General features: G+C 40.2%; 1 protein-coding gene across 6 annotated transcripts in view; it reads right to left on the minus strand.

Annotated features, from left to right (window-relative positions):
- DIAPH2 (diaphanous related formin 2) overlaps positions 1 to 15,001 on the minus strand; it is a 1,499,255-nt gene that overhangs the window by 1,362,910 nt on the left and 121,344 nt on the right. The gene's annotated exons all lie outside the window — the stretch shown is intronic.

The raw sequence follows: 15,001 nt of genomic DNA on the forward strand, positions 1-15,001 counted from the left end.
CCTTTTATCAAGCCACGCTAACGGTTTAACGCGCGTAATAGCGCACGTTAAACCGCCGGCCACGCTAGCCGCTACCGCCTCCTCTTGAGCAGGCACAACTTGATAAAAGGAGCCCTAAGTAACAAGCCCAAACTAGGAGACTGTACTGCTTAAGGATTGTGTTACTTTATGTGTTGTTCAGTAGAATTCATTTTTTAGTTTCATATACACTCCTAGTCTTAGAAATCCTTCAATTCAATTTTGAACTCAAGAAACAATAGAGGAAAAATTTAGGGCCCCTTTTACGAAGCCACGGCAGCACTTCTTCTGCAGCAAATACACCGAAGCCCATTCGATTCCTTAAAAGGCATCTCCCTTGTTGGTAAACTTGGCTCTTCCCTCCCTTTCAGAATCACTCAGCTCTGGAACAGTCTCCCTTCCCCTCTCCGCAATTTGAGCCCCCTTCTACCATTCCGTAAGCATCTGAAGACCTGGCTCTTCTCCAGAACGTAACCCCGTCCCGCTCCTGGCACTCTCACACCAACCTCTCTTCTCTCATACTTATATAATTCCACTGGAGTTCCGTTCCTTCCCTAACCATGTAAACCGTGTCGAGCTCCATCTGCGGAGATGATGCGGTATATAAACCCAAGATTTAGATTAGATTAGATTAGATTAGTACATTGCCATGGGTGAGTCACTATTGCGGCTTTGTAAAAGGGGATCTTAGAATGTTAGATTATTCCATAAAATGACTCAAAAAGCTATTGGAGCTCTCAAGACATTAGCTTTTTGATGAACAACGTTTAATGGTTTAATTTTTAACTCGTGTTCATTTCCTGGATTTCCTTAGACATCTCTGATTATGAGTCTTGACGTTCTTCCCCTATATGATTAGTTTTCTCCTGCTAAGATCCACTTCATCTTTCCCACCAGTGATCTATTCTCTTACAAATATAATGGGGCCCTTTCACTAAAGTGTGCTAAGTAGTAAACGTGTGAATTAAAATATTAAGGAGAAATTCTATAAGAGGTACCTATAGATAGCTGTGATTCTACAAAAGATAGGTGCCTAGAAGCGCCTAACACCAAAGAACGCGTGTTTAGGGGGTGGAGAAAGACTTAGGTGCCGCTAGGTGCAATTCCCTACAAGATTTAGACGCCTAAGTTTTAAGTTAGGCGTCACTGAACATGATTCTGTAATGGGGTCTAAGTGTGATTGACATGCATTAGAGGCCGGATTCTGTATAGGATGCCAGTTTCTGCAGCCATCTAAAGAAGTGGTTGAGAATAGCACACCAGCATCCTATATAGAAATGCCCTACCCGATTCTCTAACCGGCGCCCATGTCACAGGTGCCGGTTAGAGAATTGTGCCTGATCCCTTGCCATCAGCTGATTGTGGCAAGGGAACCCCCTAGCCATGATCAGCTGAGCAGCTGTGGCAGAGAACCCCCACAAAGTCGGCTGGCAGGAGGGATGCCCACTCCCTCCCACCAGAACCTCTAAACCTCCACCCATGAAGTAAGCCGGGCAGGAAGTAAGCATATTCCCTCTCCCCTCCCCCCCCAAAGCAAGCCATGCAGATGGGATGCCCACTCCCTCCTGCTGCCAGCCCCTCAAACTCAGACCCCCTCCATGAAACCGAACCCCCCGGCACCACCTAAGGCTCAGGTTCCCCCACCTAGCACCCCTAACTCATCCCCCCTCCACTGTACCTTTCAGTTGAATGTCTAACCAGAGGGATGCTAACACCCTCCAGCCAGCTGGCCCTTCACTCCAAAATGGCAGGCCTTCCCCTTCCCAGTGCATTCTGGGATGTACCAGGGAGGAGCGTTGAGAGGGAAGCGAGCAGACCTCGTGCAGCAGACCTCAGAAGCAAATGGTATTTTTTGCTGGCTCTCTCTCCGCATTTCTCCTCTCTTCCCCGCGATTCCACATCCAGTCGAGTAAGTATATGAATCAGCAGGGAGGCTGAGAATCGGCAAGAAGGAATGAGAATCGGCAGAGGGGGCTGAGAATCGGCAGGGAGGGCTGAGAATCGGCAGGGAGGGCTGAGAATCGGCAGGGGGGGGCTGAGAATCAGCAGGGGGGCTGGTGAGTCTTGGGGGCTGGGGATGGAAGCTGGGAATCGGCAGGGGGGCTATTGAGTCTGGGGGGCTGGGGATGGAAGCTGGGAATTTTTGATATGATATTGCCTTGGTAAAATAAAATGTTTAAACTTAAAAAGCTGTGTCATTCACAGTGAATCGAATCGATTCAACAGGGTGAATCGAATCGAAATATTTTTCTCTGAATCGGGCAGCACTAGTCTACAGTACATAGCTACCGCTAAACAAACACTGTGCACAAAGACAACAGCAAGTGCAAGGAAGAAGAGGAAATATACCTTTATCATGTGTTTTATGATCCACGGAATCCAGTCCATTAAATCTGAAATCTGTTAAAATTGGAGTCTGTAAAATTGAGGGTTGACTGAATATCTTTTTTTAAGCATTAACATTAGTGCATGGTCATGTTAAAAAAAAAATACTGCCTCATATTTAGGGTCACTAATGGCCCCTATGCTATAGATGCAATAACCAGTTAGTGCAAAGGTAATGTCACCATGCTAGCTAACTAGCATATACATGCTCATTTTCCATCCCTGAAACATCTTCTCAGCAAATTCCTCAGTGCTATCTGTAAAATGCTCTCAATTTCATCTCCCCTCTCTGGAAGAATTAAAATCTTTAATCAAAACAATCAACAGTAAGGGTACACGAAACGAATCTATCCCGCCATTTATCCTAAAACAACATTTTGATTTTTTCGGACCCCTAATACTTTTTTTGATCAATGAAAGTCTACAGCACAACACAATGCCATCGGCCTGGAAAACTTCTATTATTCATCCCATTGTCAAAGATCAAAAAATAGGCATCGAAGAGAAATCAAATTATAGGCCAATTGCCAATATCCCATTTCTTGCAAAGATAACAGAGAAAATTGTTTTTAATCAAATATCAAACTTTATAGAACAAACAAATATTCTACATCCTAACCAAACCGGTTTCCAGCAACACCATTCCACCGAACATTCCCTAATAGGTATGACATCATCTATACTATACCACCTGGATCACCACTCTTCTGTCCTTCTGATTTCACTAGACCTTTCAGCAGCATTCGACACAGTTGATCATAATCTTTTATTAAATAGATTACAATCTATTGGCATTTCCGAGCAAGTTCTTCTTTGGTTTAGGTCCTATTTTGATAATCGAACTTCTATAGTCTCTTTTAATGATTCTATTTCTTCGAGTTTCTCCAGCTCCTAAGGCATTCCTCAAGGTTCTATTCTATCTCCTCTCCTGTTCAATATTTTCCTCTCTTCCCTTATGACTCTCTGTCAATCTATTGGTTTCTCAGTATTCGCTTATGCTGATGATGTACAACTCTTACACCCCCTTGACCCTAATAATCCGTCAGAAATTGCCACCATTAATGAAAAACTTAAACAGATTCATCTATGGCTGGACCAAAACAGATTGTCCTTAAACATTAATAAAACCAACACTTTACTCTTTCCCTGGAAAGAAAATCATAAAATAGCGGTTTCTATTAATATACAAGGAGTTACGCTCAAACAAGTAAATAAAATCCGGATACTAGGTATCATTTTAGATGAAAATCTTACTTATCATGACCACATTAGCTACGTGGTCAAGAATACTTTCTACAGGTTACGTCAAATCCGCTCTATTTCAAAATTCCTCTGTCCCAAATCTTTAAGTACATTAATTCATTCATTGATTATTTCAAAAATTGACTACTGTAATGCTTTATTCAAAGGAATGGCCCAAAAAGAAATTAGAAGATTACAAATTATCCAAAACACTTCCATCAAATTAATTATGGGGGCCAAAAAGTTTGATCATGTCACCCCGCTACTTCAAAAGGCACATTGGCTCCCTGTGGCACACCGCATTCTTTATAAATTATCTTTACTCACCTTTAAATCATTGCTATACAAAACTCCATCATTTATTTACAAAGTTTTAATTCCATATTCTTCTCAAAAAACTTTAAGATCGAATGAACAACTTTTATTGGTTATTCCTACCCTTAAAATGATTAATACACGAAGGCAATATATTTTTACCGTTACAGCACCACAAACTTGGAACTCTCTCCCACTTTACTTAAGACAGGAGAAAAATTTTGATAAATTTAAAAGCCAACTTAAGAGCTTTCTTTTTAAAGACGCTTTCAATATCTAATTGAAATGCCAATTGCTCTTTATAACTGCCGTTCATTTTGTTCAATTGTGTATTTTACTCCCAATAAACTATTTCGTTTTCCCTTTCCCTTTGTATATTACCCTTAAATGTTCTTCCTTACCTATCATATAATGTATTTCGCTCCCTTCTATCCTAGTGTTTCCTGTTGTAATTGGTCTATTTTTTAAAGATTTTTATATTTTTTATATATTCTTGTTATTGTTTACCTTATATTTATAGTTTATGTACATCGCTTAGTAACTGTGATAGGCGATCAATCAAATAACGAATAAACTTGAAACTTGAAACTCCAAAAAATGCAAAAAAAGAAATATTGTGAACAGTTGGAAAACTGACAGAGAATGATTTAGCACATCTTGTGTTAGATCATTGGGGTCTCAATTTTTGTATAGTGGACTTTAGTAGAAGACCCCCAATATCACTAAAAATAATCATGTGAAAAAGAAGAAGCTGATCACAGACAAAGGGATTTGGTTGCATTAAAAAAAACAGTTTTGATTTTTAGCAAAAATGGCAAATTAAGCATATACAAATACTACAACAATGGATTTTTTAAATGTATGTTCAATCCAATAATATATGCTTCAAGTACACATGTTCTGTTGATTTTGCAAGACTCTTACTAATCTCTTTTCAGTACAGTCTCATAACAATTTGTAGCTTTGCATCGACAAGTTAATTGCCTCACGATGCATTACGAGCATAGACAATCACATTCTCCAAATTGAAGTACTGTAAGTAGAATACAGTCATTATATACTACCTAAACAATTTTAAAAATGTGTTTCATAAAGACTGAATGATCTTGTTCAATTTCTTAGAAGCGCATGCATGATTTTTGTTTGAATGAAAAATGGAAGCACAGCTCTCCAAACACAAGCTCAGTACATCAGCAATATAAGGCTCTTGGTTGTCAGATTAATGGCACTCTCTTGTTACTATGATTCTACAGGCAAATATAATCTCATTACTGTAGGATAATTCAGCAGACTAATAAGAAAAACCTAATTGAATCAACCAGTAGCCTTACATCAGTAATACGTTTTGGAAAATTCAACAACTAGATTTAAATAGGTTTACTTAAGGCTACAGTTTTTACCTTTTCCTTTGGTGTATGCCTGTTTTTAAATATTGAATTCCTTGCCACTGTTTCAGGAGGGATATACTTGAACTTGGGAATAAGAGATTAAATGTGGGGGAGAGCCTAATTCATGGCTAGGTTGGGGGGTACACTGATCCTTTAGGGGCCAAATTGAGCACAAGCGAGGTGGGAGTGCCAAAATTGCATCCTGTCCTTTGCTTCCCCTGATTGGCTGCGATTCCGTGGCTGAGATGGGAACATTAGAGGATATGTCACACAGGATGCATTTTTGGCTCTGGATGCTACTGCTTCTTACATGACTAGGGTCTGCCTGCTGACTTGGCCCTGATATGATGTCAGGGACCGAAAATTCCTACTAGTTAGCTGGTAGCCTGGTAGAATCCAGCTAAGAGCTGAACCCTGACTTTGCTTGCATGGAGCAGGCCAGTGATTCCAGCCTTGCTCGACTCCTCCAGTTTAGCAAAGGGAGGCCAGGGTACATGTTGGGGGGGGGGCAGTATGTGCTTGTCATGTGATAAAACTCCCCAATGGAAAACATTTAAAAAAGATTTTTAATGGATGAACACTAGAAAAAACACTACTTCCCCAGTATACTCTCATCCCTCCCCTGGCTTGTCCTGTAATCACCACGATGCCTAAGTGGCACAAACATATGTATTTGATTGCACTGTTAAAGGTGCCGAACAAGAGTGCCTGCAAAAGAAAAACGTCAATGATTTGTACCCTCAAAGACACTCTAGATACCTGGAATAAACATCTGCACTTACAATTTATAAACACCAAAGAACAGAAGCCTGTTGTGAAAGTGTGTGCAGGAAATTTGTATCTCTAGAATATGTTCCATATCAGAGTCATTAACAAAGTTGCATCCTTATATGTATTTCTGTGATCAAACAGTGTTTGAATATTGATTGTGTATTGCCATTGCAGTGGACAACTAGAGCTAGTCTGGATTAGTCTCAGTTTGCCCAAGCTATGTTTGTTTTGGGGTTTTTTTCCAGATTCTGTCTCCAGGAAAAGATCGTGATGAATCAGACCCTCCAACATAATTCTAGAGCTACTTTAAACATGATTAATATACAAATTAATTGCAAAGCTACACAGCAATTAAGGCATACGAACCTACAAACAACTCGATAAGGTTTTATCAGGTATATCAGTATCTCACAGCTGTGTTCGTGTTGACCTGTGGCGGTGTCTTGCTGAGTGGCATTCATTGTTTTTGTGTGCCGTCGTGAGAATTAGAGCAATGAACAAACATTACATTTCTTGTTAAACTTGGCAAGAGTGGAAGTGAAATCAGGGACATGCTTGTCCAAGTTTATGCGCATAATGTCATGAAGAAAACAGTAGTGTACAAATGGATTAAACATCTTTCTGAGGGGAGAGAAAGCGTCACTAATGAAGAGAGGTCAGGGCGGCCAATAACGAGCAGAAGTGACAAAAACATTACCAACATTTGTTGAATTGTGCGTCAAAAGTATCAGCTGACTGAGGGAAGCATAGCAGACCAAGTAAAGTTCGATTAAAAAAGAGTTAGGAAAATCTTAACAGAAAATCTTGGCATGAGAAAGAAATGTGCAAAAATAATCCCTCGTGGTTCTTGCATCACGACAATGTACCAGCTCACAAGGAACTTTCTGTGAGGGAGTTTTTAGCCAGTAAACAAATAACTGTATTGGAACACCCTCCATAGTCACCTGATCTGGCCCCCAATGACTTTTTTCTTTACCCAAAAATAAAGGAAATATTGAAAAGAAGACATTTTGATGACATTCAGGACATCAAGGGTAATACGATGACAGCTCTGATGGCCATTCCAGAAAGAGTTCCAAAATTGCTCTGAAGGGTGGACTAGGTGCTGGCGTCAGTGCAAAGCTTCCAAAGGTGACCGTAGTGATATTCAACCTTGAAGAATGTAGCACTTTTTCTAGAACGAGTTCATGAACTTAATTGTCACACCTCATAAACATTAAAAACATATACATTATACAATTAAGGCAAGTATTAAATTGATGTTTTAAACAGGATCTTTTTTTTAAGTGACAAGCGTCTTAATATGGCAAAGCAAAAGAAAATAAAAGCAGGTGCACTGGCTTTGCGGAAAAGGTGTAATTAGTAACCTTAAGCAAGTTGTAGAATTATGACCACTGCTACTATTATTAATGTATTAGTGTACAGTGCTGTGTACATCTAGCAGCACTACAGAAATGTAAGTAGTAGTGCTGGTACAAGATCCTTTATCTGAAATTCTGAAAACCAAAAAAAAAAGCTTCAAAAACTGAAATTTGACACTTCATGTATGTTTGAAGGTACTGCTCCAGTCCCATAGTTTGCAACATGTTTGTGTTTGAAGTGCTTGAAGTGTTTAATGTATGCCTTTTTTAATTTTTTTTTTTTTTTTTAAAAAGGTTAGGTGGCAATTTTATGGTCTTATTCCAAAAACCAAAATATGCCTGGTCCCAAGCATTTCAGATAAAAGATCCTATACCTGTAGTAGTACGAATGATGCATACTTTTTACCCTGCATGGACAAGGAAATAATATCACTTCATCATTTAGATTATGATTAACATTAAAACAAAACTCTTCTTTGTATAAAACAGCCTTTTCCAAAGTTAAACTACAGGATTCCTTGAATCCATCTGCATGACTCCTCTGGGTCCTGATGAGACAATATATCCATTGCAGTTTAAGAAAAAATAATAAGAAATCATGGGGTCCTTTTACTAAGGGGGCGCGCTAAAACGGCTAACGTGCCTTAGTAAAAGGACCCCCATATTAGAAAAGTAATATAATCCATTCTGGCATGTCAAAGTCATTTCATCTATCCAGTTTGGCTGGTAACTTCTGCCTACACTACTCTAGTTAAATATATTTTCCAGCTATCAACTACACTAGTTAAACCTATTTTCATTCTATTTACCTTTAAATGAAGAATGAAGACAAGTCAGCTGTTGCCAATACCTGCTATCTATCCTTCTTCCATATTACAATGAGATTATTCCAGTACCGGTTGAACCCGATATCTCTTCCTAGGAGCCATGCCAACACTCTCTCCAAATTGGCCTCATCTTACCATTGATTCTCCACGATCCCACACAGATGAATATATAAGTTATCATACCAAAGCAAAAATCTAGGCCCCCTCTTTATTCTGCCTTACCTTCCCCCACCACTGTTCTTACCAGTGAATCTATCATAAGTCCATCACACCCCAAACAAAGTATTCCCTCATACTTAGTCTGTCTTTTTTTTTTTTTTTAAACACACATTATTCTACTTTGTGAAATTTGATGTATACTTTGGCTAGTTGTTTCTAAAATGTCTGCATAAGCCTTTATGCTTCAATACACAGAGATCTTTCTATTATAGTGCATTAGGCCCTTAACACGTGTTTAGTACAGAAATGGGCTACCACAAAACACATTAAAAGCATGTTGTGGTATTTTACATTTTCTTCACACTAACCACGTGTTAAATTTTTTTTAAAAACAATATTTTTTGGGAAAGAGTATGTCGCAGGTAGAAAATTAGTGTTAACTACTTAGGCCCCGATTCCATAAAGGCTGCCTAAAGTTAAGCACCAATATAGGTGAAAGGAAAGGATAGGTTTTCTGTCTCTGTCTATGAAAGGACACATTTAAAAAGGACACACATATTTTATGTCTTTTGTTCCTGCCTGTGCTGGAGGTAATCAAAAGCAGAATGTTTGTGTTTACTTTCTTGATGGTTTGGGAAGAGGTCATTTAATCATGTTAATGAAGTTAGCTCTCAGACAATGAAGGCTCGACCCCCCCACTGCTATGTACCGGTTGAGATAGATAAAGGAAGCTTTTTACACCTTTTAGCTTTAAACAATGAAGTACATATCCTGCTCCTTTGTGATTACTTCTTTGAAGCCTATGTATCCTGTCACCAGATATGGTCTGTACGTCATCTGCTAATACCACTGCTGATATATAATGAATACAGGCTGATAATAAAACAGGCTATCCCTTTAGAACTCTTGTCTGGTATCTTTCTTTCTAAGGGGAATTGCCTCCAGACGTCTGTAATAGATGATAGAATGTTTGCAGGACGATTTCGGGACCAAGAAATGGATCCTGTTCGTTTCAATTGGCATCTAACTTACACCCCCACACTCAATCCTTTTACTAAGCTGTGGTAGATACTATTACTGTGGCCCGGAGAGCTAAATGCTCCGACGCTGCTCTGATGCTCATAGAATTCCTATGTGTGTTGGAGCAGAGATTATTTAGCGCTCCAGGCTACGGTAGAAACCCTTACCGTGCCTTAGTAAAAGAGGTTCTTAATTGTTTAATAGTCATAATTAGTGCTGATATTGGAACTCAACACCTCAAAATCGGCTTTAAATTAACTTAACTTAAAGTTAGGCCTTGAAAAACTTGATTCTATAAAACTTGATTGTATAAAAAAAAAAAATAGGCACCTAGCCCAAAGCGCCTACACTAAAAGTGGGCATGGTTAGGGGAAAGATCATGGAGCAGGAAAGTAAAGTAACACAGGACTTGAGATTGCTCTCTGCTCAAGCTTCAGGACTGATTCTGATCCCCAAAGTTTGGTAATCACATTTTGCTCATTGGCCCAACCCCTGATGCAGGCATCGTATGCAGAAACACAGCTCTGTGTTGGGCCAATAAAGACAAGTCCCTGTTCATTAGGGTCCTGTGTGTGTGTGTGGGGGGGGGGTCTGTATAATTCTAAAATGGGCAATCCTACTGCACACAAACATTCATTTCTTCATGCATTTTTAACAGGCTCTTCGATATGTCAGCAGATCCTGTTCTAAACTACTAGAGAACTTCAGATACTCCAACCTGGGCATCTCAATTCCAGTTTGCATACACATAATACAGAACTGCCAAAATTGTGCCTAAACGCTATTCTGGAAATATCCACTTCATTTATATAGCTTGTATTTCCACGAGGGAATGTGTACATGGGCAGGGTGTGGGCAGGTTCAAATTTAACACACAAAATGGCCAGATTCTGTAATGGTGCCAAAAATTAGGTCAGCCAAACAAAAGAAGTAGGGTTTGACAAATGACCTTCCAAATCACCATAGGGTAACGAGTTGACAATTTTATTGGATAGCCACCATTAAAAGCTCTAACCCCTTCTTTTACTAAGGTGCTAATCGATTTAGTGCACGCTAAACGATAGCGCGTCCATTATATTCTATGGACACATTAACGTTTAGCGCGTGCTAAATCAGTTTGTACGCGCTAATCGGTTAGCGCACCTTAGTAAAAGAGAGGTAAAAAGATGTGATTCAACATAGGGCCGTGTTTTGGTACTAACAGACAGCAACAGGAGTTGTAATCTATATGTTTTATTGGGTTTTGCTGTGTTTCTTCATTTTTGCTGCACACCCTTGCCAAAAATTAGAAATCAGGAAAACTCTGCATTTACAGCTGTTCAATAAAAAGGCGCTCCAAGATGAGAGCCTTTTACTGATAGCACTTAGGCCCGGATTCTGTATAAGACGCCCAGGAGGGGCGACCCGCTATGTCTAAGGCCTGATTGGTCCAGGCTTCTATTGAGGTGGGGGGACAGGCGGCCGCTATACCTATCACGGCAGGGAGATCCCTTGCCGCGATAAGTATAGCGATGTCTACTTACAATGTAGGCCAGCATTTTGCTGGCCTACATTGTATGCGTCCCTTCCTCTACTAGGGAGACGCGTAGGGCCACCTAGGTTTGCCTAAGGCCCTTAGGCAAGCTTAGGTGGTCTTGCGGGCCTCCCTAGGTTCCCGGAGGTGCCTTCAATATAGGCGGCCTGCCTGGGGAGCATTTTTTTTTTTTTAAACGTGCACCCCGATTGGCTGATTAGACAGCTGTAGGACGCCTATAGCTACCTAAATTCGGGACGCACTTTGCAGAATCAGGACCTCAGTGTGTATTTCTGTGCCCAACTTTGGCACAAGGACGTGTATCTGCTGAAATCTGGTGCAAATTCTGACAAGCAAGTTGGGTGTGGATTAGAGAATGACACAGGGACAAATTTTTCCCTGCCCCCCGCAGTAACCCAATTTCCCCATCCCATCCCCGCAAGGGTTGTCACTGTCTCCATCCTTGCCCCATTCCTGCAAACTCTGCCTTAACTGCACAAGTCTTGAACACTTATAATTTTTAAGTGTTTGAGGCCTGTGCAGATGAGGACAGAGCTTGTAGGAATGGGGCAGGGACAGGAAAAGAACTCTCCGGGACGGGAAAATGATTTCCCGTGGGGACAGGGGAAAATTTGTCCCCTTGTCATTCTCTAGTGTGGATTTCCATTACTCTATAACACTGTGTCTTCTGAATGCTGCTGGTCTGTTCCTTCGGAGTTGCAAGCATTCCAATTTAGGCGCCCATTGTTACTGAATCGCACATAGCCAGATCTGCATGCAAATCATAATTAGTGCCAAATAAGTACATGATAATTCTAATAATTAAGTCATTGGAGCTCATTAATTATTTTGTGCACGGATTTGAGATCCACACCCAAATTTGGGCAACTTTTATAGAATCCATGGGATAGTTAAAAAAAACTGTAAGGTATGTGCATATCCATCTTATGTACTACTAATTACGGCAGTTCTATAGCTGACAAAAGCGTTCATACCTAAACATTAAGGCCCATACTCTATAAACGGTGCCTTATGTTAGGCTCCTAACTTAAGCGCAAAATACCATTAAAAAAAAAGAAAATGTAGGCATCTACACTGCAGCTACGGAGGTTCTTTACGATGCCTAGTGCAACTTTAGGCGTGGCTGATGGCAGAAGTGGCATTAGACGTCATAAAGCACCTCTGTAGCCGAGATTCATGTGAAAGTTAGACGCTGTAAATGTAGGCCTTGAAAACCCTGGACTACATTTCTGGCACCTACTTTTCACAAAGCCACGATTCTACAAATAGCGCTGGTACATGATTTGACACACAATCAGCGAGCAATATCAGGCAGCCACCGATACAAGCGCTGTTTTTAGAATCCGGCCCTAAGTGCATAAGTATATAATGATCAAGCTAGTATTCTACAAAGTGGGCATCTACATTTCTTTAAAGGAGAGAATCCTACCAGGCGCCCCATTATAGGTCTGCCCCTCTACACATGAAATTTTTTGCAATGGGCATCTAAGCAAGCAAAAAATGTTTTCACAAGTCAGATCCCCCCCCCCCCCCCACACACACACACATTAAAAAACACACCCACATGCATGCACACAGAAAAACAAACAAAACTTCAGTGCATGTTTTCTATTGGGCTTATCTGCATATGCATCCTAGTAGAAAACTAACGTTTAAAAAGACATCTACTTTTTCACAAAATTCAACATACTTTAATTGATTGACCTCAGTGTGGAGACATTTTTGTCTCATTCCTCTACTGGGTAGATTTCTGGAACTGAGTTTGTGAGTGTTTTAGAATTAATGTGTCACCCTGTTCCCAAGTAACTTCTTTGATCCTCTGCAATAAGCATAGGACTGGGGAAAGCCACAGGAAATGAAGTTATTAATTGATTTAGGAAAATCAAATTTTGCAGATGCAAGCAGTAGCACAGCTCTGTAATAAAATTCATAAAAATATGTTTTCTATATATTTAGTTCTATATTTAAACATTTTTAAACATATACTAAGATATGAAAAATGCATGCTGCATATAAATATTTAAATAAAAAATGCTAGAGTGAAAATTATGCTAATTATAGAATTAGTTTTAATAAAGCCTGAATAATTAATATACTATATTTTTATGTCTTGCATGCCTAGATTCATAAACTAATTTATATACATATTGTGGAGGTTAGCTTTTCCAAATATAAAAAATTCAACGTAATCCTTTATTTTTATGTGCTTCTCCGGCTTACATTGATACTTAGTAATTAAAAGTTAAACACGAAGACCCTGATTCTGCAAAACGCGTCTAAAGTTAGGTGCCGTTTTGACATCTACGTTAGGCGTCCTTTGTAGAATTGCGCTCTGCGGCGTTCATCACTGTTTAGACATCTAACTTTTTCGGCATCCTTTAGAGAAGTAGAGGGGCATAATCGGAAGGGACGGCTAAGTCCGTTTTCGTCTAAGTTGCAAGTCGTCCAAAGTAAAAAAGAGCCTAGGACATATTTTTGAAAAATTTGAAAAAAATTTTTTTGTTTCGAAAATCGTCTAACTATACATCCTGCCGATCTGATCGCTAAATCGTACATCTTTATACCACATTTTTGTCCAACTTTTCGTCCAAGTCAAAAACGCCTAGAACAAGCCCTGTTGGACGTGGGAGGGGTCTGCAAAGTGATGGACTGAACACCCAGACATGGCACGTAAATAGTGGGGTTCCCTACAGGGTACTGCTGTGAACTTCACAAAAAGAGTGCCATGTCTTCTCCTCACTACAGCTCCCTTATAGGTCATGGTGAGCCCCCCAAACCACATCCAGAATCCCCTAGACCCACTTATCTACCACCCTAATAGCCCTTATGGCTGCAGGAGCCACTTATATGCCAGTAAAAAAGGGTTTGGGGGTGTATAGGGGAGTGCACATGTTTAAGTCTCAATGCAGTAACTACAGGGGCTTATTGTTATGGGTCCTCCTCTTCATGAGTCCCTAACTCACCCTCAAGACGGCTTAAGCCGCTTCTGTGCTGTATGACTAGGTTGTCCTATGCCAGGCTCCCAGATGATTATGGTCTGGAGGCTGAATTTTAAAGGTGTGATTAATATTTTTATGGGGTTGGAGGAGGTCGGTGATCACTGGGGTAGTGTGTGTGGGGGGGGGCTCTTTTATGTGTTTGCAGTGCTTATCTGGTGATTTTATGTTTTGTGACTTAGACCATGTTTTACATGGTCTAAGTCACAACGTCCAAGTTCCGGCGATCCTGGGCTGTATAACTTTCGGTTATACATGCTGTACAACTAAGTCTAAGCCGGCCCATGTCCCGCCAAACTCCCATCCTCGACACTCCTACTGAAACGCCCCATTTAGCTTTGGTCATTCAGTGGCACTATGAAGGCCTAGGTCGTTTAGAAATATGTCCAAAACCCGTTTTTATTATCGGTACTTGGACGTATTTGGGAAATGTTCTTCTAAGTGCCAACTTAGGTCGGTTTTTGGATGTTTTTCTCTTTCGATTATGAGCCCCTTAGATTTTAGGTGAGATTTAGACGTCCAAACAATGTTGTTAGTGTTATAATATTTTATTATTATGTTATTAGAATGGCAATTTTATGCTGTTTGGTTTTATGTGTGGTTCCCCCACACATACCCTCGGAGCGCTTTAAAATAGTGTTTAAGTCCTGCACGCGACTATCTGGGTGGGTTTGTCCACATGCGATTGTCTTGCACGCTTTTGACTTGATTAAAAAAAACCAGATACCGACCTTAGCATGGCTTCTACTTCATTGCAAATGAAGGCTTGCAGCTGCACAATGGTGACCTCAATGTGAGATCATCAAGGTGAACCTGCAATGTAGAATGCAACAATTAAAATATGTGCAGGGGGAGCTGGATTTGAACCCATGACCTCTAGAAGATGAGCACAGGGCTTTTACTTATTGAGCTACAGCAGCTTCCAGGCAGGTGTTTCTGACTGCCATGTGATATGATAGCTGCTATATAGACTTGAAAATATATG

This window comes from Geotrypetes seraphini, chromosome 5, assembly GCF_902459505.1.
Source record: "Geotrypetes seraphini chromosome 5, aGeoSer1.1, whole genome shotgun sequence".
NCBI classification, from domain to species: domain Eukaryota; kingdom Metazoa; phylum Chordata; class Amphibia; order Gymnophiona; family Dermophiidae; genus Geotrypetes; species Geotrypetes seraphini.